This window comes from Catharus ustulatus, chromosome 1 (genome assembly GCF_009819885.2).
Source record: "Catharus ustulatus isolate bCatUst1 chromosome 1, bCatUst1.pri.v2, whole genome shotgun sequence".
Classification (NCBI taxonomy): domain Eukaryota; kingdom Metazoa; phylum Chordata; class Aves; order Passeriformes; family Turdidae; genus Catharus; species Catharus ustulatus.
The window spans coordinates 90,807,155-90,833,415 of NC_046221.1; positions in this window are offsets into that span (position 1 = coordinate 90,807,155).

Sequence of the window (26,261 nt, forward strand, 5' to 3'; positions counted from 1 at the left end):
GAGGGCAAGTGGGTATTTCAGAAGGAAATGTCATGTGAAAACAGGTATTCAAAAAAGAAAGAAAACAGTGCAGAGTTCCTAATGGGTTTTTGATTAATGACTTGAATTTTCGATCTCCATAAACAACTCCCTCTTTTAAGACTATGAGCTAATATACCCCGTGGTTATGTTTGTCATTACAAATCTTAAAAGAATACATTCACCAGGGGATTTTTTGTAAGTTTGTTTGTTTGTTTTGTTTGATTTGGTTTTGGGTTTTTTTTATTTGAATATATTTACTAAAACCCCAGTTTTGTATATGGTTTGGATTCAGAGCCCAGTGAGGAGGCTTTGGCAATGAGGAGTTACAGGACAGACCTCAGTAAGGAGAGGCTAGGACTGCCCTGTGCTGGACATAGCTAATTCCAGACACCTCTGTAATAGACCCAGTACATGACATGACTGAGCCCATCAGTGTGGCACCTTGGGGAGAACATAGGTAAGCAAGGGCAGAAAATGCCACATGGTGAGAAGAGGAGAGAACACAGGGAGATAGAAAAACAGGGAGATAACACCCTGCAAAGCCTGAGGTCCGAGAAGAAGGAGGGATTCCAGGATACAAAGATGGCTTTCTAGTGTTTGGAAAGGACCCCATGACAGGTCCAGTGAACATTTCCTCAGGGAACTGTGGCATCTGGAAAGAGAGACACTGGAGCAGGAAAGATGTGTGAGGAGTCTGAGTGCCAGAGAGAACCTATTGTGAAGTGATTGCAGCCCTCTATGCTTTTCCAGGGGCAGAATGGGGAGCAAGGGCAGGAAGAGAGGTTGAGAGTGAAGGCATGAACAAAAATCTGCAAGATAGAGAAGAAAGACATTTTATTATTATCTTTGATTCTTACCATGCCCAAACTCTTTTATTTGGCATACAATTTATTTCCCCCAGGTCAGTTTTGCTTTTCCTCTTACAGTAACTAATAAGCTATCACTCTGATCTTATCTTGCTCCACAAGCTTTTTCATCATACCTTCTCCTCCTGTCCTGTTGAGGAGTGAGGATGAATGACTGGATGGGAGTTTGATATTTAATCTAGGTTAACCCAGCAAGAACCTGTACTAAGTTCCATTTTAGGAAACAGGAAGCTAAATAAATTTTTCTAAATTAAGTTTTCAATAACAAAACACATATTCTAGACTCATCTTGCTAAAAAACAAATGCATAAACATGTTTTTTCCTGCTTTTTGTCAAGAAACAAATTAACAAAGATTATCAGTTCTGTCCCATAAGTACAAGAAATCTGATAACATTATTTTTGTCTGTTTCTGAATTAAAATAAATGCATTATTTTAGTTTCACCCAATCTAAAATGTTTAAGAAAAGTTCCTTTGAACTGTATGGGAATGCTTTTCTCAATATTGCCTAAAGTGACTTTAGAAAAAAAGTGCTTGAAGCTCTATAGGATTGGATTCAGAGGGTGCTGTCTTTTAATGAGAGAATGTTATTCACCAGCATATATTACCTTACTGAATGCTTATTTCTGACATTTTGCATGAGTTATGATGATGTTTTCTAGCAATTAAAAAAAAATTGTCTTGTCGTCCAGATTTATTGAGCTTAAAACATGTATCATTAAAGAAAGCATAACTGTACACAATTCTGATTTCTGTTATGAATAATTTGTCACATGTTATCAAGACCAGAGACCTACTACCTGAAGTATGCTAATTTGACAGAACTATGTCCCTGATTAGCAGCTAAATAAGGTTTTCCTTTAAAGCTCTCCACTTTCCTTTTATTATTCACTCAACATAGTTTTTACTTTCCTTGATAGATCTATAAAATCTTTAAAAAAAAAAAATGTTAGTTAATGTTTAAATTCACTGAACAAGTCTACCATGGATTGCATTATGTCATTTTTACAATGTAATTTAACAGTGAAAATTATAAACAGAGAACTTAATTTTTATAGATGTAGCTTCCTCTATTTAATTCCTCAAGGGTTTTTTTCATCTTCTGAGTTGGCTTATTTTGTATGACACTTTTATTTTCTTGGTTCTAGCTAAGAGGTGAAAAAACAAGAATCTTTACTGGCAATTGAGATCTCTAATCACTAGGTAAATATAAGCGCGTATTTAAGGAAACAGAAAAAATCTAGAGTAAAAGTTATCATTTTAACAGGGGCAGATTTGGATTTTAATTAAGTGTTTTCAATTCTTAGTAATAACTATGTGCCTTCCAGCTGCCAAAGATAATGAGGTTGTTAAGTTTAGAATATAGATACAATTTTTTGTCAAGAAGGATTCATTTCAGGACCACCTGGAGACCTAATAGAGACTAGAACAGTTCCAGTCTTTAAACTGTTCTGGCCATTACAGTAGAAGAACTTAAATGAGTAATTTACATACTTGTCAATATCTGAGAGGTAAACATGCATACCTGTTTTGGAAACATAGCACGGTTCAGAAGGACACATTTGACAGCTTCTAGATCTTAATTCAAGCTTCAATTTTATTAAATGAGATTTAGATTCTACATTGCTCACACATTGCAATTGCCTAAATCTTCCTTCATGCTGTTGCTTTATATCATATTTTTATTTGTCTACTTTTCTATTATTATTATGAAAAAGGATATCAGTACATACAGTACTGCATCTTTATTTGTCTAATGCTTATGCTTAAAAATGTTCTAAAGCTTAAAAAAAAATCAATTAAAGTGAAGCATTCACATTCTTGTGAATTACTTAGGATAGGTCTCATTTTAACTCCAAAAGCTTCAATAAAGTTCGTTGAAACTGTCTAGAAATGATTAATCATGAAAGAATTAAGGTGTTGGAAAGCCATACTTGAGAGAATAATTTATGAGGCATACTTTCACAGGCTTGACTAGCAGGAGATACAGACAAATGGTGAGGCTAAAAAGTGGTGAAGGAATATACAGGCTTATCTATGGCAATGTCAACAAGAGCTGCATCACATAGCTATATAATATTGAAGCTACAGGGGCCCAAATTTTAAGTGTCCCATTTCATGTGATACTCAAACCAAGCTGAACAGCAAATACTACACACAACATGAAAAAGCTTAATAGTAGAGAAGATGTGATGGACCACAGTCCAATCTTAAAATATCACCATATCACTGAATCCTTTTGTTAATTGTATTTGTCAATTTTTTTTCCATACATTATTCACTCTTAATGATGGCTGTTTCAACACATCCTTTTTTCCCATTATACTTCCAGTCCAATAATCAGTAGTTCATACTATTTTGTTCCAACAGTTTTTTTGTTTTAATAACTGTTTTGCATCTTCAGTATTAGACTTTCAGCACAGGTTTACACAAAGCACTCAGCTTCTCTCTTGGTCAGTGTTTTGATAGCTCTTTGGTCTTTTCTTAAATCCACCATTGCTTAAATCTTCACAAGCAGGCTGTCTCTGCTTTTTGGCAACTAGTGCCTCCCGTTCTAGAAAGAATTGTCTGACTTGTTCAGGTGAAGTCTGATCACTGCTTTGCACAGTACTTTTCCTTATAAAATAAAGATAAAAATGGTGCTGTTTCTAGACACATGAAGATCTTCTTCCCACATGTTTGCAGCTGTTTCTTTATAATAGGAAATTAACCCATCCCTCAGTATTTCTAACACTGTTAGGTTTCATGTCATCCAGTTCTTCCAAGATCATATTCTGAAGGTCTTAGTAATGACAGTACTTCCAAGCTATTTTCTATGGACCAACATCTACTTTTCTTGCTCTGGAACCAGGACAATCTATTGGAAATAACTGCTGGCATTTCTACTTTGCAATGCTTTCTAAAAGACTGTCACACATCCAAGAATGTCCAGCTTCTGGAGGGTTAAAACAATGTGCCATGGTATGAGTTTTGAATTTAAGCTCTTACTCCAACCATTTTGCAGCAGGAATCAAAACACGCCCTAGATGGTATCAAGCCTTTGTCTGATGTCCTAGGAAGGCAAGACTTTTTGATCACTTTTCTTAAATTAGCTAGAATGTTAATACTGCTTTCTCCTCCATCCTAAAAATCCTTTGTCAATGGTAGTCTAGATCCTCAGGTTTTTTGTAACAAAAGGGAAATATTATATCTGGTAAGGCTCTGTGAAATTGCTTAGTCTGGTTTGATGGTCTAATTTCCATATTTAAACATATATTTGCCTAATGCTCACTAAATCATGTACATAAAGTAGCTTGGGCCAGCAATAACTTACTTATCTTATTAGTGAATTCCATTATGAAGAATAGACACATCTAAAAAGTTTCTAGATTTAAACCCATATTCCCCTTAAATCAGGTCTAAATTAGAGAAACTGCATGTTTAATACAATCGAAAAAATTCAAAGATTTTACCAAAATATCAGCTTCTTTTGCTTTTCCATGATCCTTCTATTTTGATATCACTCAACTTCTACGTGCTTTTAAACATTACACTGACAAAAAGTTGTTTGCTTTTGTTCTTAATTCCTCATATTCTTTCAGTGATTTTTTTTTTTTACTATTTTCCTATATGCTTTATAATACTTTAATACAGTAATTAAAAATACCAAAACATCAACTCCCACTAAACCAAAGTTAAATAAGTGTAGTAAATATATAACAACTTAAGTGTTAAATATTTTTAACACTTCACTAAAAGGATTGAACAGCCCTCTGTGGGGATTCTCATCTTGGTGCCCTTCCACCTATCCACCTTACTTTGTAAAGAGAAAATACAGCAGAAACTCTAAAGTCACATTAGAGGTGAGATTTTTATTTTGTTGCTAGAGTTCAGTCGAGTGGAATAAATTAATAAAATAAAATAAAAGTGACTATCTCCAGCATGATGAAAAAAAACCATATTCTCAAAATGCAGTTCTTCCTGTCAGACTCTCACTGATAAGGCAACACCAAAATAAAATTTAATTAAGATCAAGAATTAATACAATTGATACTACTATTACTAAATAAACAGGCTCTGATTCTTATAATCCCAGAGGAAAAAGCAAAAATTATAGTGGCACCTTCATTGCTTTCTTATAATCAACTTTCAAAATATAAAATTCGATATCTGAATGCCTTATAGTGATTAACACCTTCACACTGATTTTCTGCTTCTTCCCTGCAGATACACTGCAGCAATGAGTCGATTATTGTTCATTTGACTAACTACACATCCAGCTATTACAGATCACTTTGAAGCTTTCATAAAGTACAAGAAAGAACATTCTTTTAAAGTACTTTCAGTGCCTGCCAATTTCATAAATACGTACATTTACTGTCATAAATACAGGCAAGGTTTAAAAAATGAGGGATATTATAAAATGTGTTGCTAGTTTTTTGCAAATTTTTTGACAGTTTTACTCAAGGTATATGTGTCAGAGTGTGACTGAGCTGTTTTAAACAGATAATGAGCATTCCTAGAGAAGCAGGGTTCTTTATTAACCTTAAACATTCACCAAAAAATACAAGTCCATGCTTTTAAGAGTGAGATTGAAAGTTTGTTTATTTTCTCTATAATAGATGTTAATTATACTACCTGGATTTTCTGCAGTTTAAAAGCAGATGATATCTTCATTTACATCTACTTTATCTCAACTTTGAACAGTCCATTGCATTAATGTGCTTATTTTTTTTTTCCCAAGTCACCTTTAGTTCTTTTTCATTCCTTAGCCATACTTGCATCTTGATATTCAATATGCAGTACAAGGCCAATCTCAATTCCTTAGCTCTGAAAGGAGAAAATTAATTGTGTTTTCTCAATAAGGTTATTTGCTTTTACATTTCCACTACTTGAAGTAGTGGGTTGAGGATTGTTGTCAGGTTATTTTTGCTTCTTCTCTTTTCTGGCTTTCTATTTTGTACAAAGGGAAATCTAGTTTCTACCAATTGCAGTTTGTATCTAGAATCTAGTTTCTACCAATTAGATTTTTTTTTTTTTGTGCTTTGAAAGGCATACTGATGAATTGTAAAGCAAAAAGTTTAAAACCAATTTATGACACAATATCATTCCACTTAAAAGATAATCAAACTTTTTAAAAAAGAAAGCAATTATTATTTTTATAATTGAGGAGCAGGCCTCATTTTTAAAAAGTCAGTGACAAATTTTCATTACCCTTTGCTGGAAAGATATTTTGTTCTCTCTTACAGATTTTAGACTGGTTTGATTTCAAAATGTCCTAGTGTCCCAGTTAAAAGACTCAAGACCTTTTGTTGCATTTCTCTGCTGAAAATTCTGGGTGTTCTGTATGAAAAGTAAATTCCTCATGAGTAGTACAAGTCCTCTGTTGCTAGCAAGTGTTTGAGATCTCCTTGGCTTCTTATATTCTACTGAGAAAGTAGTTTCTAGCTATTTTCCTTTTATATTCATATTTCCATAAAAAATTACAGAGACAAATTTTCTTCCTTTGCTTCCCTGACAGTATTTACATGACAAAAAGTCCTTTATGTTCTACTGGGTAAATGGTGAAATTTCATGACTGTTTGAATGTGTAGATAATTACAGGTAACAATGACTTAAAAGGAGTTTTCCTAATTTACAGCTCAAATAATTCCTTGATACATATTTTATTTGCATATACTACCTGCAAATAAGAAATGAACATATTTTTTAGATAAATAAATAAGATCAGGTCTATACCTAAATTTTACTAAAGCCTAGTAATTGGAGTGTCATGTTTCATCTTGCTCCATAGCCCACATTTGCTGTTTTGATGTCGAAATGCATGAAGTGAACAGGTTAGAAGCAAGACTTCCTGCTGTTTGGAGAGTCCTGAAAATATCTCTGCCTGGTAGGAAATGTGAGGGACAAAGCGTTCCTCTTCATAACAACTTGTCTTGATTTAGTATTTTAAAGTGTGAGCTTTAATTAAAAGAAAAGAATCTTCAATGACTAATTGCTATTGACATCTAAATATATTCTTACTTAGTAAACAACTGGCTAAAACCAGCTTTTAAAAAACATCTATTTCTTACAGCATTCCGAGGCATTGAATGCATCTCCCAGCAGGAGTTGATGTTTTAATGATATAATGCTGTACCTCCTATAAAGAAGAGTAATGTCAGGAAGCATTGTAGGAAAAATAATTTATCAAGGCTTGAAAAGCACTGTACCAATAGATTCAGATAAATCTGACTTCCACTTAGGTTTGAAAAGCAAGATTTACTTTCTTTCAGATCAATTGAGCCACTCTTAATCACTTTTTTTAGCAAGACAAAATTAGAGCCAACCTTTTAATGATATTGTGATTCTTGCTCCATTATTGTGTTCAGGCAATACAGAATACATCCCCAACCAAGATTTGCAAATAAAGTGAAAATGCATTTAGTTATTTACTTTACATTTATATATAATTATATAATATTTATAACTGTCCAGATGCAATGGAATATTCTTTGATAATTATTTAAACTTCACTTGATCTTACAGCACCCAGTGGACATCTTTCTTTATTAAGAAAATCAAACACTTAAAAAAAAACTTAGTATGTCTACATTTACAATTAGTATGCATCTAGGTAAAAATAATGTGGAGGCTGCACACTGTTCCTCTAATCTGCTCTGTATATTTGCTATCCAATACTCTCTGTGACTATCATGGCTGTAATCAGTAAACACCACAATTATCCCACTTTTTGAACATAGCAGTATTTATAGCCTTCAAGTAACAATATTTTTCAGTTGTTTTTGCAAATCTTTTCATGTACAATATTAAAATTCCTTGCAGTCTGAGATTAAAAAGAAGATAAGTAGTTTTCTCTCAGGAAAAGGAACTATTTAGGTAATTAAAAGTAGCACTGTATATATGTAATACCTGTGTATATATGTAATAGAAACTCTACACATGCTAATAGCCCTTTTTAATAGGTATAGTTACAGAGAGAACAAGAAGCAGGGAAAGATGGAGAGACAGTCAGCATTGTTTAAAAATTACAATCCATTTACAGTGCATTTTCTATGCAGGCTCAACAACACAAAACAAAGGAAGGCCCCTGATCAGCATGCGTTGCTTCTTCTGCTTTAAGGTAGTGTTCAACTTGACTTATTCACAAGTTACTAAACAAGCTTACTGTGCTGGTTGTGGCTAGGATAGAGTTAATTTTCTTCACAGTGGCTGCTGTGAGGTTATGTTTTGGATTTGTTCTGAGCAGTTTTTATAATATAAAGATGTTTTTGGTTTTTGTGTAAGCTGAACAAGACTTACAGTGAACCAAGGCCTTTTCTGCTTTTCACATGGCCATGCTGGCAAGGAAGTTGGGTGTGCATGGGAGGACACACAGCCAGGACAGCTGACCCCAGATGATCAAAGGGATATTCCATTCCATATGACATCATGCTCAATGCATAAAGGGGAGGAAAAAGAAAGAACTGTGGGACTGTTTGGAGTGAAGGTGTTTGTCTCCCCAAGTAACCATTATGTGTGATGGGGTCCTGCTCTCCTGGAGATGGCTGAACATTTGCCTGCCTGGGAAGCTGTGAATTCATTCCTTGTTTTCCCTTGCCTGTGTGCACAGATTTCACTTTCCCTATTAAACCATCTTCATCTGAATCCGGGAGTTTTCTGTATTTTACCCTCCCGATTTTCTCCTCAGTCCTACTGGTGGGGGATTGACCAAGCAGCTATGTGGAGCTTGGTTGCTGTCTGGGGTGAAACCACAACACTTGGGTATCTGTGAGCTGGAAACCCTGCTGTCATTTCCATCAGCCCATGACAGCCTGTGAAGGCCCAGCCAGTTTAGACTAGAAGGTGTTGGTAGAGCTCTTGTGAAGGCTTCCCACTAGCAACACAGCAGAATCTTTCCCCTGCTTCAGTATGGAGTCCTTTCCATGGGAGATTGTCCTACAGGAACTTCTCCAATATGAGTCCAACCCACAACCAACAATTGTCCAAAAATGCTGCAATGCGGGTCACTCTTCCATGGAGTCGAGTCCTTCAAGACCAGCCTGCTCCAGCATGGGATCCCCACAGGGTCACAAGTCTGATCAGGAAACCTGTTACAATGTGGGACTCCTTCTCTATGGATCTTCAGTTCCCTGCCAGGACCCTTCCTAGCTCTGGTCTCCCACAGGGTCACAACCTCCTCTCAGACATCCCTCTGCTCTGATAACCTCCCGAGGTTGCAGGTGGATCTCTGTATCCCCAAGGACCTCCAAGGGCTGCAAGGGCACAGCTGCCTCACCATGGTCTGCACCAGGGGCTGGAGGGGAATCTCAGCTGTGGTGCCTGAAGTGCTTCCTGCCCCTCCTTCTTCGCTAACATCCACTGTTTCTCTTACATATTCTCATTTCACTCTTCCCTGGGTGCAGTTACATCTGCACAGTAACTTTTGCATTTTTTTCTTAAATAGGTTATAGAGGCATTACCACCATTTCTGGTTGGCCCAGCCTTGGCCCGCAGCATGTTTGTCTAGGAGTCACCTGCCTTGACTCTGCCAGACATGGAGGAAATTTCTGGTAGCTTCTCATAGAAACCACCCCTGTATGCCCTCCACTACTAAAATTGGACCGTGCAAACCCAGCAGAGAGATGCATAAGAAGAGACATGGTATGCTGAAAAGATAGTCTTCTTTTTCACTTTTCAGAACAGAATTAAGACACACCTCTTTTTTCCGTTGTCCATAGCATTTAGCTGAGATTTATCATCCAGAATCAACACAGACAGCAATGGAATAGTCTTGCATTTCTTAAAAAAGATCTTAAAATAAACACACACCAGAATAATTTTAATAATGGACTGTTTTGTTAAGCACAGATTCCAGTGCTGTAAACCGTGCCCTTCAAGGGAAATGGCCTAAAACTGATTAACTTATACACAGACCCTGATAAAACTCATATCTGAAATAAATACAGAGTAAAGTAAATAACAATTACATTACCTAGCAAGTTCCTCTAACTGTACCAGCTACCTGCTTCTCATATTCTGTTTCCAACCTCCTCTGGTGTTTGGTTGAGCACTGTTATCAACATGACAGCAAACAAAGTTGACCACTTTTCAGAATGTGTGTTGGTTGTGTCCTGACAGCAAACAATGAGAGGGTGGCCATTTTTATGAATGGCTAATAGTCACAGCTTTGGGGATTTTTTTCTGTGAAAACCTTTGTTTTCTGACACAAAAAAAAATCAATTTATCATAAGCAATAGCTACCTAGTTAGCTATGTTTTGATTTAAGAAACGATATGAGCTTTCTTTTTCATAAATTTTGTACAGACATGTATTTTTAAAAATACCTGCAAAAAATGTGAAGAAAATTCTAAGTGCATGCAAAATTTCACAGTGAGAGGTTAGGATTTTAAGGAAAATCCATAATATTATGCTTAATTTTAAAGTATGAATCAAGACTTAAGATTATCCATGCAATTATAACAAGAGCTTGCTTAATATAAACAATTTTGAGGACTGTATCTTACCAGACAGTACAAGTTAAGACTGTTTAGAATGCCTATTTCCTACAAAAACACAGGTTAAAATGGGACGTCTTTAAAAAAAATAAATGCATAGAAGCAGGTTAACAAATATTTGTCAAATAGTTTGTAAAAATGAATTTTCACTTTGAACACATAATGAGCTTTTAAGAACTTAATCTGAGGCAGAGGGAAGATTCATAATTTTTCTTAGGCTTTTGAGAGTGATTCTTCACTGATATCTCTTCTGATTTAAAAAATTATGCTGTTAAAGAGTAAGAAAAAGTTTTGTGTTTGTTTTCCCTTTTTATTTTTTGCTTTTTGGTTTTTTTTTCTTTTCTTGCACTAAGATATTGATTCATTGATTACATTGGAAAAAACTTGCCCAAGACACCAAGAAGCTCTTACATTTCCTACTCTGACACATAAATTACATAAAGCTGTTCTCACAGCTACTTGAGGTTGGCCCCATTTCCTACAGAATATCTCAGAATTACATTATTGAAAAGAAATAGGAGATGAAGTTGAAAAGATGATGTTTATTGGGCAGAATGATGAGTTTTCCTCCAGAAACAAGGAAGCACTTGGATGCTCAGAAGCACCCAAGTGCTTCACTCAGAAGTCAAGGTAAGCAGCAGCAGTGGTCCTCCTCTATAAGAAAGCCCTGTGACTCTTGTACTACAAGAGTCTGTTCTCCAAGAAGTTCTCCAAGTCTCCCATCCTGTTTGATGCCATGTGAACATTGCAAAGGTCATTACTCTGCTCTACAATCATTTAAAAACAGAGTAACAATGTCTGTTTTCATGATTCAGATGTCATTGACAGACAAGAAACTGAGGAACAACTGAGATAAATCAGAGAAGTTTCATATGAAGTAAGAGATTTAGATTATCAACTACTGTAGAAAAATGTCAAAAATGGAACAGAAGAGGTAAAACACTTTTTTCTGATATCTTAGATTTCTTTCTTCGGTATTTTCTTTAAAAAGGAACCATAGTGGAGATCATGGAACTACATGAAAAATGTGACTGATGAGAGACAAATTACAGTAATTTCATGACCATAAGGTGTACCAGACTATAAGGCGCACCTCTGGAAGTCAGCAGATTTCGCAACTTTGTACATTATATAAGGCCCACCGGACTATAAGGCACACTTTTTTTTTGCAGCGAAGATCAGGGCCACGCGCAACAAAGTAACTAATTAGTAACTGAATCCCGCCATCATGGAGTTTACTGGCAGGTGCTCAATTTGCAAACATTTTTCACAGATGGGTGTAGCCTTTAAATGCAGCCCCAGGCGCTCTCCCCATGCGTGGGCCCCAGCACTCCTGTCCACCCCCGGCTGGCGAGGTGGGGTTTGGGGCTGCCGCTGCTCGTGGGCTGCTGTGGTTCGGGGTGGCCACAGTTCACACCTTGGGGTTGCTGCGGTTCAGGGCAACTCGGGGCCACCACGACTTGGGACCGTCCGTGGCCCGGGGTGGCGCAGTGCTGCCCACTCCCTCTCTCCCTGTGTGGCTCCTGCTGGCCGGGAGCTGCCTGCTCCTTCCCTCCCTGCACGGCTCCTGCCGGCTGTGGCTGCCCACTCCCGCTCCTGCTTGCATCTTGGTACTCCTGCAGCACTGCCCCCCTATTGCGGGTCACACTTTGGGGTTGGCAAATTTCCGAAATTTGTACATTACATAAGGCGCACCGGACTATAAGGCGCACTTCCGGCTTTGGGGAAAAAATTTAGTCCAAAGGGTGCGCCTTATAGTCGTGCAATTACTGTAGATCTAGACATCACAGTTTGGAAAGCATGGCAATTACTGAGAAAAAAGTGATACTGGCTATAACTGTTTTTAAGTTAATTTTTAAAATATTTCTTCACTAGAAAGACCACCTATCTTGAGGGCAAGTTTTCTAATGCTACATTTCACTTTAGCTAGACGAGTTTTAATCACATGTTTTAGTATCTTATTTTTGTGGCTGACAAGAAAATTATACATCTAAACTTCTTACACCATGCAGAAACAGCAAAGGAATACATCCCATACACTAACAGCTAAATAGCTAACCATGGGCCATAAGGATGCAGTCACATAACTTTAACTTCTTGCAGCAAGAAACTTATAAAATCAATAGAACTTTTTAAAAGAAGAGATTTGTTCTACCATTTTTTTTTTCTTTCTTCCTTTTACATAATTCTGTGGAAATATGAGCTCAAATATTGGTAAATAAGTTTTCTTCTGAAACAAAACTAAACAAAACAAAACAAAACAAAACAAGAAAGATAAATTCTTGTGGGTTTAATATACGTGAGGTAAAGCATTAATTACTTTAGAAGTTATTTGATTTTGAATATTTCTATTTGTATTTTGAATAAACAGATGTCTCTGTAAACTGCCACTATTCTGAGAAAAGTAGACTGAAATATTGATAGTTAAAGACTTGGTGTACATGAGAGTAAGTTAAAATATAGTATAATAGGAACAGGTTTTGCACCATGTAGCTCTTGAAATGCACTGGCTGTCTTACAAGGAATAAAGTGAATCTGTTTTTTTGCCTGTCTTCAACGAAAGTTACAATATTTGAAAAAAAAGCACGACTCCAACCTGCTTTTTAAATAAAACTCACAATAGAACAATTCATTAACTTTGTTTTGTATTCATCACCTTTCACTACATGTTCATCCATTTTGCAATGTCTTTCTGGCTTCAACAGTATTTCGGATGTATTTTGGATTTTGGATGAAGAAGTATTATTTGCTGCATTGTGATGCACTTTAAAAACTCTGAGCAGGTGTATGGTTGCTTGGGTCCCTTTGTGACCTCAGGAGAGAGAACTGTAAATACCACAGAACTGTCTGTTGTCTGAACTGTTGTTCATGTTGCTTGAAATCTTCTTAGCAAGCCAATACTGAAAATGGAGAACAGAAAAGCCACAATAATGATGGCATGTGAGGCAACTATGTTTCTTGAAGATACAAATAACGGGACTGAAAAGTAGTGCTAGCAACTTCAGTTTGGAGACTAAAATAATGCAATAATCGGATCCATGACCAGGGATTTCAAATTCAGACTCCATACCACTGCTCAATAAACATACACAAGGAGATCTTATAGCTCTTTATATTTCATAGTAATCCAGGTTTTGTTAAAACTTAAAATTATTTTTAACCCTCTTTAAATGCAAATGTGTATCAAATGTATTTTATGTTCAGAAACTGTCATATGGATTAAAGCTTAAAGCTATTTTTTTCCTGTTAACTGTAAGCTTATCTAATTTTTAAAATATTTAACATTTTTGTGTCATTCAACTCCATCTGTTCCTATCTTACCTCTCACAATTTACCAGGTACCTGTTTCAGAAGACAGTACATATATTCAATAACTAGCAACTAACATGTCCAGTGCAAGATAAAATTTTCTCTCTCAGTGGTTTAAATTGCCAACAGAACTCTCGTTTAAACAAATGAAAGATGGTAATATAGAATAATCAAATACTTCATAGTTCATCAGAATTATAAATTGCTTTACCAAGGCATAAAATAAATTTCAGCAAACTGTCCATAAAATTAAGTTGTGCTTCACTTAAAAGTAATCTGTAACCTGACAGGAACAAAATTCATATTATCCACCTGTTCCTGCCTGTCAGCCTAGGGCATAGAGCACAAGTCCAAGTAGCATGAAATAATCAACACCTGGAAGATGTATCTTGCAGCAGTGAATATCTGGTATAATAAATCATTTTTCAGACCAAAATATAGGTGTTTTCTAAACTCTTGGTTAGGCTAGAAATATTTCTCATTGATTATATATATATATATACATATATATATTTATATATATATATATATATATATATATATATCTTGCCTTTGGATTTCCCCCTCTTCAAATATATGAAAATGTAATTTATTTTACTTGATGAACCATTTCAAAGCTTGTGTTGCTTCTTCTTTGCTGACCTTCAACAAGACAGAAGGAACTCACACTTTCAGGGCACCTTAATTCTGAATTACATTCTTGGGCCAAATGATCTATCCAACTCTCTTACTTAAAGAAACCTTATATTAACTGCACATTGAAAGTGCAGTATTCCCAGTTCTCTTTCGATGTGTACTATTGTGGGTACACAAGGCCTTGCAGTAATACACACTGATAATAATTATTTATTTCTTTATTTGTTAGGATATAAATATTATAGGTATTGATTGGATAGAATAGCCACAACTGCTGACAGATAGTTTAAAGTTAGCTATTTGACTCTACTGATCTCAATCTAACATCAATGCCCTCTGCTTTCCACATATCTCCTGAAGAAATAGTTGTGATGAACTACTTTCTTTTAGGTCTCAACCCCATTTTGTTATTATTTTCGTTGTTAATAAACATCCTTAATTTTCCACAAAAAATAAGGCTTTTGGGTTTCCTGATTTCACTGGGTGAAACTACTCTGCAAATCAGATAAATGTTCAGTCTAAATACTCTGGTTAATCACGTCAACATTTTGTGACACGAAGAAAAAAAGCACTGTGCTTAAAGGGAGGTTGAAAAAACCCCAACATCTTTATTTCAGTGTTATGAAATTGGCCATCCTTTAAACCTACACACAGTTGAATGATATGTCATGACGCAGTAACAGCTATATTTTGAAATTCTTCCTTTTAAATAATTTAGTAATAAACACAGGGACATCAGAGCAGGTACTGATTCAAAGGCTAGTTAAGGCAAAGACTAGTGAAATTTTAAAAATCACACATTATTAACAGTCATATTTTTGTATTATATGACAAAATCAATGTCAATAGAAAGCTCAGGCAAATTACAGTAATTTAACTAGTATAAGGCGCACCAGAGTAGAAGGTGTGCTTCTGGATGTCAGCAAATTTCCAAACTTTGTCCGTATATAAGGCACACTGGACTATAAGGTGCCTTTTTTTTTATTTTTTATTCTTTTTTTTTTTAAGAGAGCATCTCCACACAACAACATAACCAATTAGCAACAACTGTGCCAACTGTGCTGTCTTGGGTTTTAATACAGGATATGATCAAAGTATCTATTCTATCACTATCTGTCGTGACTAGGTGCGGCAGTGATCTTTATCTCTGTGGAAGATACTCTGCTAATGGGCCATCCATTGAAACCAGTAGGGCATTGTTCTTTATCTTTGCACCCCACATCCTTCCTCCAGGGAACTATCTTCTGCTAATGGCCTACTGAGTCTCACTGTGTGACTGATAAAATTACTTTATCCCATTGAGAGTTGCTCCAGCCAGGGAGATGAGCCAAGCCTTTCCTACCTAGATAAAAACTGAAATTCTAGGACACCCAGTCACCCTCTTTTCCCTGGACTCCAGAGGAAAGCTTTTTTTCCATATCACCACTGGACCTCTGGAGGGAAACTGCATCTTCTACAAGACCACTGCTCCAACGGAATCACATCTGTCACTGCAAGAGGACTGCAGCCACCGTTTAATGGGACTGCTACCAACACTCTGAGTGATGGGTGTCACCCTGACGGGGTGTCAGGTTGTGCTCTGACTTTGTGTCTTACTTTGGAGGACGGGTGTCTGCTAAGAAAGGCAGGAACCTCTCCTTGAATTGGAGAATGCAAACCCCCTCTCTCCAAATTATTATAATTTTGAAATCAAGGGGCTCTCAGGCAAAGATATGGGAATTAGGAATAACAGTTCTTTACTAGGGAAATTCAAATGGAAACACAATATTACAAAGAAACAAACTCCAAACCCTGACAAAGTCAGAGTACAACCTGACACTCTGTCAGGCAGGGTGTTGGTAGCAGTTTGATTAAATGGTGGTTGCAGTCTTCTTGCAGTGACAGATGTGGTTTAGTTGAAGCAGCAATCTTGTAGAAGGTGCAGTTTCCTTCCAGAGGTCTAGTAGTGATGTGGAGAAATCTCGTTTTTTTCTAGAGTCCAGTAGAGAAAGAGTTACTTGGTGTCCTAGAATTTCAGTTTTTATCTTGGTAAGAAATGTTGGGTTCTCTCCCTTGGCTGGAGCAACTCTCAATGGGAAAAAGTAATTTTATCAGTCACACAGTGGGACTCAATGGGTCATTAGCAGAAGATAACTCCCTGGAGGAAGGATGTGGGGTGCAAAGATAAAGAACAATGCCCTACTGGTTTCAATGGATGGCCCATTAGCAGAGTATCTTCCACAGAGATAAAGATCACTGCCACACCTAGTCACAACAGATAGTGATAGAATAGATACTTTGATCACATCCTGTATTGTAACCCAAGACACTTTGTCAGGATTTGGAGTATGTTTCTTTGTAGTACTGTATTTCTATTTAATTTCCCTAGTAAAGAACTGTTATTCCTAACTCTCATATCTTTGCCTGAAAGCCCCTTAATTTCAAAATTATAATAATTTGGAGGGAGGGGATTTGCGTTCTCCATTTCAAAGAGAGGCTCCTGCCTTTCTTAGCATTCACCTGTCCTCCAAACCAGGTCACGTACCAAGCTCCGCTGAGCCCCGCGGCCTTGCACAAGCTGCACCCGCCCCCCCCTCCCCCCCTCTACGAGCCCTGCAGCCCCACGCGGTTCAGATCACAACTTGCACTTCCGGGTTGACAAATTTCCGAACTTTGTCCATATATAAGGCACTCTGGAGTATAAGACGCCTTTCCATGTTCAGACCAAAATTTTAGTCAAAAGGGTGTGCCGTATACATGGGAAATTACTGTAATTAAGACTTGTTACTGACTTATGACCAAGTATGAGATCAGCCATATAATCTACACATCACCAAGCATGTCTTTCGTAATATGAAAGGTCTACATAAAATAACAATGAAGAGTTCAGGGCGATAGCCTAGTTTAGGAGGAAGAAAATCATATTCATAATACAAAGACAAAAACCTTTTTTTGCAAACTTAACTACTTTGTTAAAGAATGTGCATATTTGTGTCTGAAGGTATCAGTGATATATTCCACGACTAAAAACAACTCTGAAGAAGGTCCATGGTTGTACAGTAAACACACAAATAATTCAAGAGATGTGATGGATGCAATTTTATTATGACTTTGGTTTATCATAAAGATACCACCACAGCATACATGCTAGTACTGATGTCCTCTCAGCAGACAAGAGTTCAGCTGCAAAATGTGGTGGACTCTTTGCATTGGCATTGTAGTAATTGACAATATAAACTTCTGTATCTACTCAACTCACACTCTTGCCCTCCACTGCAATCTGATGCTGGCTTAATCCAGTAAAGCATCCTGTTGTCTTCTCCCAAATATCTATTATTCTGCACTTTTTTCCAACACCAGACATTATCTCCTCCATCTCCAGCCATCAGCCATCACACACAAACAGCATAGCGCAGCAGATCCTTTCACATTTCCAGTATCATTCACCCACCATCAGATAACTGAACAAATTTTTACTGTTACTTTTGTACTCATCCAGTCTTAGAGAAACCCTCAGGAACTGGACTCAAAACAATCTTACTACAGTTAAGGGAAGTGAAAGATAATAATTTCATGACGATTATTTTCCTTTACTCAAAGTACACACTTGGATGTTTCTTGCTGCCATTGAAATAATGCCGCTGTCCTGGAGACTAAAATGACCACTGGTTCAGGGTTGAATTCTGTTTGATTTCTACCTTATAAAGTCAAATCTAGAAGAAAACTACCAATTATTGAATGACAGAAGATTTATCATTTAACTGTGTAGGAGTTCAGCACTTGCTAATAATCATGGTACTGATGAACAAGTGGGTAGAAGTGTGAGAAACAAACGTTCATAACTTCTGCTGTCAAAGAAGTTGACATAATTCATAATCATAAAAAATTCTTGTTGAACATTCATGTTTTATGTAGCTTTAAAATAAAAATTAGGAAAAAATCAACAACAGGACCACAAAAACCCGCACATTCTCCCTTTTAATTTTTTTTTTTCTTCAATTTTAACCTTTTTAGATTTGTATATCTCCAGAAGAAAGCTAATAGGTTAGGGTATTTCTGCAGAGCTGGAATAACAGAATAGGGTTGTTATTATTAAATGGATTTCCTAGCCAGCCCTCAATCCCTTTCTTTTGTCCAGGTCACAAGATTTTGTAAACGGCAGGTTTTAATCCAGTATGGGCCTTGTTTTAAATTGAATTTACTAGCTACTATATAAATCCTAACACCACAGCTTCTTTGTGCCATTTGTATAACAGTTGTGAATCCCATGGCACAGCTGTATAATAAACATTTGTGTATTTTAAATTGTAATTTAACAGATTTTTGCAGCATCAGCTGTGCTTTTCTCCCTTCTGCTTCTCAGTGTTTTGCTACCACTCTAGCGCAGAATCCAAATGAAGCTTCTCCCTGTTCTGAATCTCACCCTGCACCAATATTCAGGTGATTAACTAGTTCTGCATAGAAAATTATGCATCATTTAATCTAATTCAGTTATTTCTTATGTTACTTAAAAGCTATTTTTTAATGGATTCAAGAGGAGAAGCACCATCCTTAGGAACTAATTCACTTTGCCAGGAATGTAGTAACACATTACTATAGAAGTTCTTATGGGTAAGCTTGTGAAACAGAAGTTATGTAACTAATTTCCAGAAGGCTTTACAACAGACTTATTTCTGTGGGGGCATTTGTTTATTCTGACTGAGCATGAATTAACCTTTGAGTTGTGATGACATGTAAGGAAAGAAATAAAACTATTAATCCCATAGCCCAAACTAATTAGCGGCAATATTCAGTCTGGGAAGCATCTTATCACTAATTAACATGAAAATAAATATTTTAGCTTATATTTGATTCTCTAGGCACATCTCAATCCTAGCATATTTCAGTTAACTCTTTTCCTTTACCCTTCAGACCTACATACTTGTGAGCTAATTTCTTTGGTATATTCAATGCTAGACAAGAAGTCACTGCAGTTAGTTTTAAATTAGACTGCATAAAAGAAAAGATAAATGGTTCTAGACAGCCATACTGCTTTGTGAAGTACTGAACTGTGCTATAGGTTGACATATCCCTAAAACTGCTGCTAAATCATGAAGGCTCAAAATTCAGAATAGATTATTGAAATGTTCTTAGGTGGATTTTTGACACCATTTTCACTTCAGCTATGAGGATATACTAAAGCATAAGGTGACATTCAGAAGTGTTTTTTGACATGAAATACATTACTCCTTGTCAGAATATGCAATGGAGATCATAGTATGTATAGGCTTTTCATATATTACATGAGAGATAATGGATTCTTTGAAAGCTTTTTATGCGGTAGTACATTAACCTATGAAGTAAAATATGACTATATGCATTTTTAAAATTATTGCATGTTTCATTAACAAATTGTTTAATACTTCAAACTATTGAGATGATGACATGTAGATTTCTATCTAATTCTCTAATGATGCATCACATAATTTCTTTGCTTTACAGATTAAATAACCTCAAACTAGCTGAAAAATATTATTGTTTTTTTTCATTCCCTTCTTCTCTTCCTGAATTTTGAGTAGATATTCTGTATTCTACTTTGTGACCTGTGCATATGTGTTTCACAGTTTACTTAAATAATTATTATATAAGCCAGCCCTGGTCCTTATCCTAGCTTGCAACATCCTGAGACACTGCAACACTTTTTTAAAAAAAGCTCATTTTCCTTCCAGTTGCTATTAGACTAAGCACTCCATTCTCATTTCTTCAGAATGGATTGGAGATAATTTTCTAACCTAGTGGGAAGAGACAGGCCACTGTACATCCCTGATCCTTTTTCCCTTTGACTCTATATGTCTGCAATAGCAGAAACCTACAGTGGTTGAAATTCAAACTAAACTGTTTAATCATTTATGCCACATTAACAGAACTGAGACAAATATCTACAATCATACAATCTGCAACCATAAAATCTACAAGTAGGTGAAAGCTTTCTTGAGCAGCCAAACCGAAGTTTTAGAGCTTCAGAGAGTTTTGGAAAGTAATTTGCTACTAGCCAAGTCTTTTCAAGGCACTTCTTACTAGCACTAATTGAAATCTGAGCCACTAAAATGATTACTTTAAAGAGGTGTGGATTTTCTTTTCTTCTTAGCTAAAATTCTTTTATATGGAGGAAAGTCCATTCCCTTGAGCTTGCTGACCAGCAAACATGTTTTTTTAATTAAAAAATAAATATACATCTTACTTTAAAAAGTTGTTGCATTAGCACAATTAAGATTTCTGTTTCTGCTGAAGTCATAGTGTAATTCCTTTTGATTTACACAATCCATGTCCAATTCATTTTCAATGAAGTTGAACTTACTATCACAGCTTCATTTATTTAGCTTATACTGGTATGATCTTTACTCAGTAATATCTCTCCTTCCGGAAGAGGTGCTTCCATGCTATATATGTAACATATCTGAATTTATAAGCACATTGTAATTAACAAGAGAAGGATAGAGCTGTAACAAGAGAAGGACAGAGCCCATTTTACAAGTGAACATAAATATAGGTAAAAATCTTGTTTTGGTATTCATTGCCCATATACTCCAGTTGAGGATACTTACTTAGCAACAAAAGATAATGGAACTCTTGACCTTTATTCTTAGAAGAAATTTAGTTTATGGTGATGAAATGCTAAGAACAACTCAGTGACTTCAAACACGATAGAAACAAGTCTATTTAAATCCTGTTTTGACAGAGACTTTTTTTTATGCTAAACATCCTTCAAATACCAATACGATTAGAGAATTTTACACTTTGCAACTCTTTTGAAAATCCCTACTGCTCTCACAGTACATAACTTGTGATGTACTACAGGCAGTGTAAATTTAAGATTTTATTCTTTTATATGGTGAGCTAATGGAATTGAATGGGCAAATATACTTCAAAGGACAATTTTAGTTTACTTCACTCCTCAGAAGAAAACCGAGCTACCTCATACACAAGATGAATCAATACTGAGTACAATGTGTGAAGAATCACTGAAGAATTTTGAAGAGGAGTTTCCGGAAGAGAACCAGGATTTATTGAGTCATTACCCAAATATTTCCTTTGCATACAAGTATTCCAGATAGTCTTTAGGCAAATAGCATGACCCTTAGCTATTTATCCAGAGGGAATCACATCTTCTGCCAGCTCTGAGATAACCTTTCAAATCATCTTCTGTGAGAGTATGCAGGAAAAGAGCTGCTTCCATTGACTGCCATCTTTGACAAAACATGGCTGGGCAAGAACCCGAGTCAAGAAAAATGGCAAATGCAATGGAGACCATGGTGGCACTAGGGGTGGAGAGCTTGAAAAAATATTCTTGCTTCATTTAGAGATCTGCAATTTTAGAATAGTTTCATTTCCCTGAGTGCTGGTGAGGACAAACAAGACCTGTAAGTTGGTTTATCAGAGCTGACTGCCCCCAAAACTTTTCTCTACACAGAAGAGGCTAGTTATAGCTACTGAAGACTCTCACCAGTGAGGGTCAAGGCTCCCGTCTGGACCAGGTCAAGCCTGGTAGCATCTCAGGTTCATTGCTTTGCCAGGGATAAGTTCCAGGATGCTGCAGAGGGACTACTGTTGTGTTGCTTTTCCATTTGTGCATTGTTGGTACTGCTGGGAGAAATGCTAAACATACTGAGAACAGCCATGTATCTCTGAGGGCAAGGATAAAAGGCATGTAGGGGCCATTGTTGTGTCTGCTCAAGCCTGTCACTAAGGCAAAAGACTAGAGCAGAAGTGGTCTCATCCAGCAGGCCAACAACTGTCCATGTATGCCTGGGGTCACAGGCAGTGCTTTGGCTGTGTGGGATCCTTCCTGCACCTTGCAGCAAGCACCAACTGCTAGGGTCAACACAATGGCTCACAGTAGCAGGATGAGAGCCAAAGAGCACGAGTTCAAACATCAGAAATACTGATCAGGTATAAGAAAAACATTATTTTAAGGTGGAGGAATACAGGAACACATTGTTTAGTGCAGTGATGAAATCTCAGTCCTTGGACACTGATCTGTACACAGCCTGGAGAAATCTTATATAATTAGATCTGCTCTGAGCAGAGCATTTGACTTCTGAAGAATCTTTCCAATCTCCATGATTCTAAACAAAGAGTGATGGGCACCAGCTCTGCATACCGAAAATTACTAGCTTTCCTTATTTAAATGGAATCTCAGAAGACTTTCTTAGAGGTTATTATTATGGGTACTTATGACAAGACTAGATGAATCTCAGTCCCTGTTTCTATTTTGCTGCTGTTTGAAACCTGTAGGAATTTAGGCACTTGAAAGCATTAGTGACTTTGATATTTTATAAGTTCAAGTTTTATTGAAAATAATTTCTGAGACAGAAACTCTCACACTATTTCTAAAGTATAACTTTTTTTTTACCGTATCACTATATAAATTATTCCCAATTTCGTCTCATGAATGAGAAATGCAGGGTTTTTTTCACCTGAGTCTTAGGAAAAGTTACACCCTAATATCTGTAAGGTTGTTTTATTTACTAGATAGAAACAGTTACAGAACCAATTCCTCTTGAAGCAAAACATCTCTGTGTTAAAGTCCTCTCTGAAATGCTTAAATTCTTATTCTGTGCACTTGTCTCCTAATGCTTAGTCATATGAATAAAAACATTGATTTGGTTAACTTTTTTGTATAGTGACTTATTACTGTGCTGGAATTCTTGAATAGTATAATGGTTACTTTATAAAATAACGTTTATAATATCCTTTTGAGATTTTTGATGTTGGTATAATTCTTCTAAGTTGCTTTAAGTACAGAATAACAGAGAGAAAAATGTGAGTAAAAAAAACATAAGACAGCAAAGGCAGAGGTGACTGTGTTCTTCCTAAAAGCAAGATAAAAAGTTCTTTACAATTGAACAGACATTTACAGAAACATACCTTTTGGTAGTATTACCTGACCAAAATTGTTCAACCTTACATTACAAAAATCACCTTTCAATTACATGCTACATCCCTTTTTCAGCTATATAATTCCCTGAATTATTATGCATTTCTATTAAAAAAGTATAGATCCTAAACTGAGAGAGTGGCAACATTGATTACTAAATAAAGTAGAAGAATACCATCCCCAATTTCAGTTTTATTGCTGAAACTAGTCAAAGTTTAGGCATCTATTCCTCAAGAATTTGAGATTTGTTTCTACCTGATGTAAAATCTAAAGGCCTAATGAAAGTCCCTAAAGTAACCACTTCCAAAAATGTGACCAAGTAAAAAAAAGTCTGTTAGCAAATGATCTGTTGTTCCAGTTTGTCAGCATGAGCCTAAATTTGGACTTATTAAAAGTTCTTTGTACAAGATGTGAAGAGAAGTCTATTTTGGCAAAGAAATTAATGCTAATGTTTTCACCTCAGCATTTCTTATCATCCTAGGAACCAGGTTGCCCGTGATCTATCACCCCACATCCCACATGTGCACTTCAAGATTAAAGAAAGAGTTTCCTCACAAAATTCATTCACAGGTGAGGCCTGGGTGCACATGGGCAATGCAAGGAAGTGTCCATGTCACCACATTTTATGTCAATAGCTGAAACAAGGAAAGAGAGCAGAAGAGATACACTGATAGAAAAAGAGTAGGAAAACTGAGAAGTAGAAGTGAATCAGGGACGGAATCAGAAGGCTCGATCTAAAAATCAAGAAATTGAACTCAGATAGATAAAAGAGACAAGGATGAACATGAAAGACTGAAGAAGAGGGTTCATCAATGATGTTGAAACACAAACCCAGGAAGGTGATAAGCTGTCTCCATGGAAACTGCAGGCAAAAAACCTATGGAGATTGGTAGAGATCAAGGGCAGACCAGCTGAAAAAGGATCCCAGAGTTAAGGCTGTTTACGGAGAATATGAAGTACTAGAAGTCATGAGAGTGGGTCTGTAGATGGGTGAGAACAAGGAGAACCCGTCTAGGAAAAGGCTGTGGAAAAGGAATCTAATCAGGTATAAATGAATGCATCTGGTAAAAGATGGTGGAGTTTTTGTCAAGAAGTCCATTTTGAAAGATACCTACTAATGATGCATTCTTCTTTTACTGGGTGACTGGCTTTTACGTATGGAAGATTACCTACTATGAAGTGTTCTCAAGTATATGATCGTCGCCTCAGATTTGTAACTAACAATCCTGGAATGTTTCACAAAATATGTTTAGATTTTTCTCATTAGTAAATCTGATCATCAACAATCAAGAAAAATAAGGAAAAAAGAGATAAAAAAGCAAACAAATGAAAGAAAAAAGGGAAAAGAGGAAGGGGAAGGGCGAGAGGAAGGGGAAGAGGAAGAGGAAGAGGAAGAGGAAGAGGAAGGGAAGGGAAGGGAAGGGAAGGGAAGGGAAGGGAAGGGAAGGGAAGGGAAGGGAAGGGAAGGGAAGGGAAGGGAAGGGAAGGGAAGGGAAGGGAAGGGAAGGGAAGGGAAGGGAAGGGAAGGGAAGGGAAGGGAAGGGAAGGGAAGGGAAGGGAAGGGAGACTGGTGAAAATATTACTGTGAGGCCTAAGACTGACATATAATTACATACTCTTTATTCAAAGTGGTGTTTGAATAGCAGAGGAACTGAAGAAAAACAGTGTTGTACAGCTACTCTAGTAAGTGAGCCTATTGTAGCTCTGTATGGTATCAGAGAGATTTTCTGTAGAGAAATAGATTCTATAGACATATAATTAAAACTCATTTATTGTTGTACAATGTATTTAAAACAGCACCTTAAGTTTGCACAAGAAAACTTAATCTTCACATGTTCTAGAGCATGGAATGTAGCCTTAACAATATTCTTTATATACTTCATGTGTGCGGAAGACATAAAAAACATGTTCCATTTTATTTCATTTAAACTTGAGTCACTCCAATTAGAATTCTATGCATGAATCTTGCTTTTATACTACTTAAAATATAAGGTTTTCACAAAATATTTGCTTTGAATCTCAGTGAAATAAATTTTTAAATTACAAAGTATTCTCCAGGCAAATAATTTTTTTTTTGCAAGCAAACAAAAGAAACTGAGCTCCTTCTTGAAAATGGTCAGCATTGGTTATTTTCCTCTTGGAAGACAGTCCTAAATCTTTGCTATTTAAATCACAGAAACTGTCTCTAATTTTTCAGAATTACTTTTTTTTCACCCATCTGTTTTGATACTGACCATTGTTTTTATTCAATTAATTTTCTCTTTTTCTCAATCAGAATTACATTGTATGGGTATGGATATGGTCCAAGTACTTTGCCCTCACAACAAATTCCCTTTTTTCTCTCTACCCCCTGACACTTGTTTTCTATAAAGACCTAGAAAAAAGAATAAATAGTTTTAAAAGAAGGTGACTCCTACTGTGTTTCATCTATGTCCCAAGTCCAGTAATATTTTTATGAGATAGATTTGCTCTAATATCACGGCCCAGATCAGGTCCATTAATGGTCTGAGGAAAAAAAAAAAAAGACAAACAGGAAAAATATAAATACTAAATAGCAAAAAAAACCCCAAAACTTACATGAGCTCTTCTTTCTTCATATTCCCTGGAGCAGGATAGTGAACATCCAGAGAGCCTTACTATCAAATGGAAGGATGCTCAATGAGCAGAGGTTGAGTTCTTGATTTCTCAAGTGCAGTTTCAGCATTTCCATTCTGCCTGATCTGAGTGAGGAGTTCTGTGTTAATTGAAGCTGAGTTCTGCATTTTTTTGTGTTGTATTTCAAAGATCTGGATGTAGAATTTGGGCCCTTAAAGCACAGTACATTATGAGGATTTCACCCTTGAGTAGTTACTTAAGCTGTGGGAGAACTCGTTTACAGGATTTTATAAACTATTATGTTTATATGTTCTAACATGTTTATGTTATAAACTATCATGTACTATTGTCAGGGGAATTCACTACCTGCCATGCTACAAGCTTTTGTAAGCATCTGAAGTAGGTGGAGTGTCTTGTTGTTTTGGTTGTTTTGGTTGGTTTTTTTGTTTGTTTGTTTTTGTG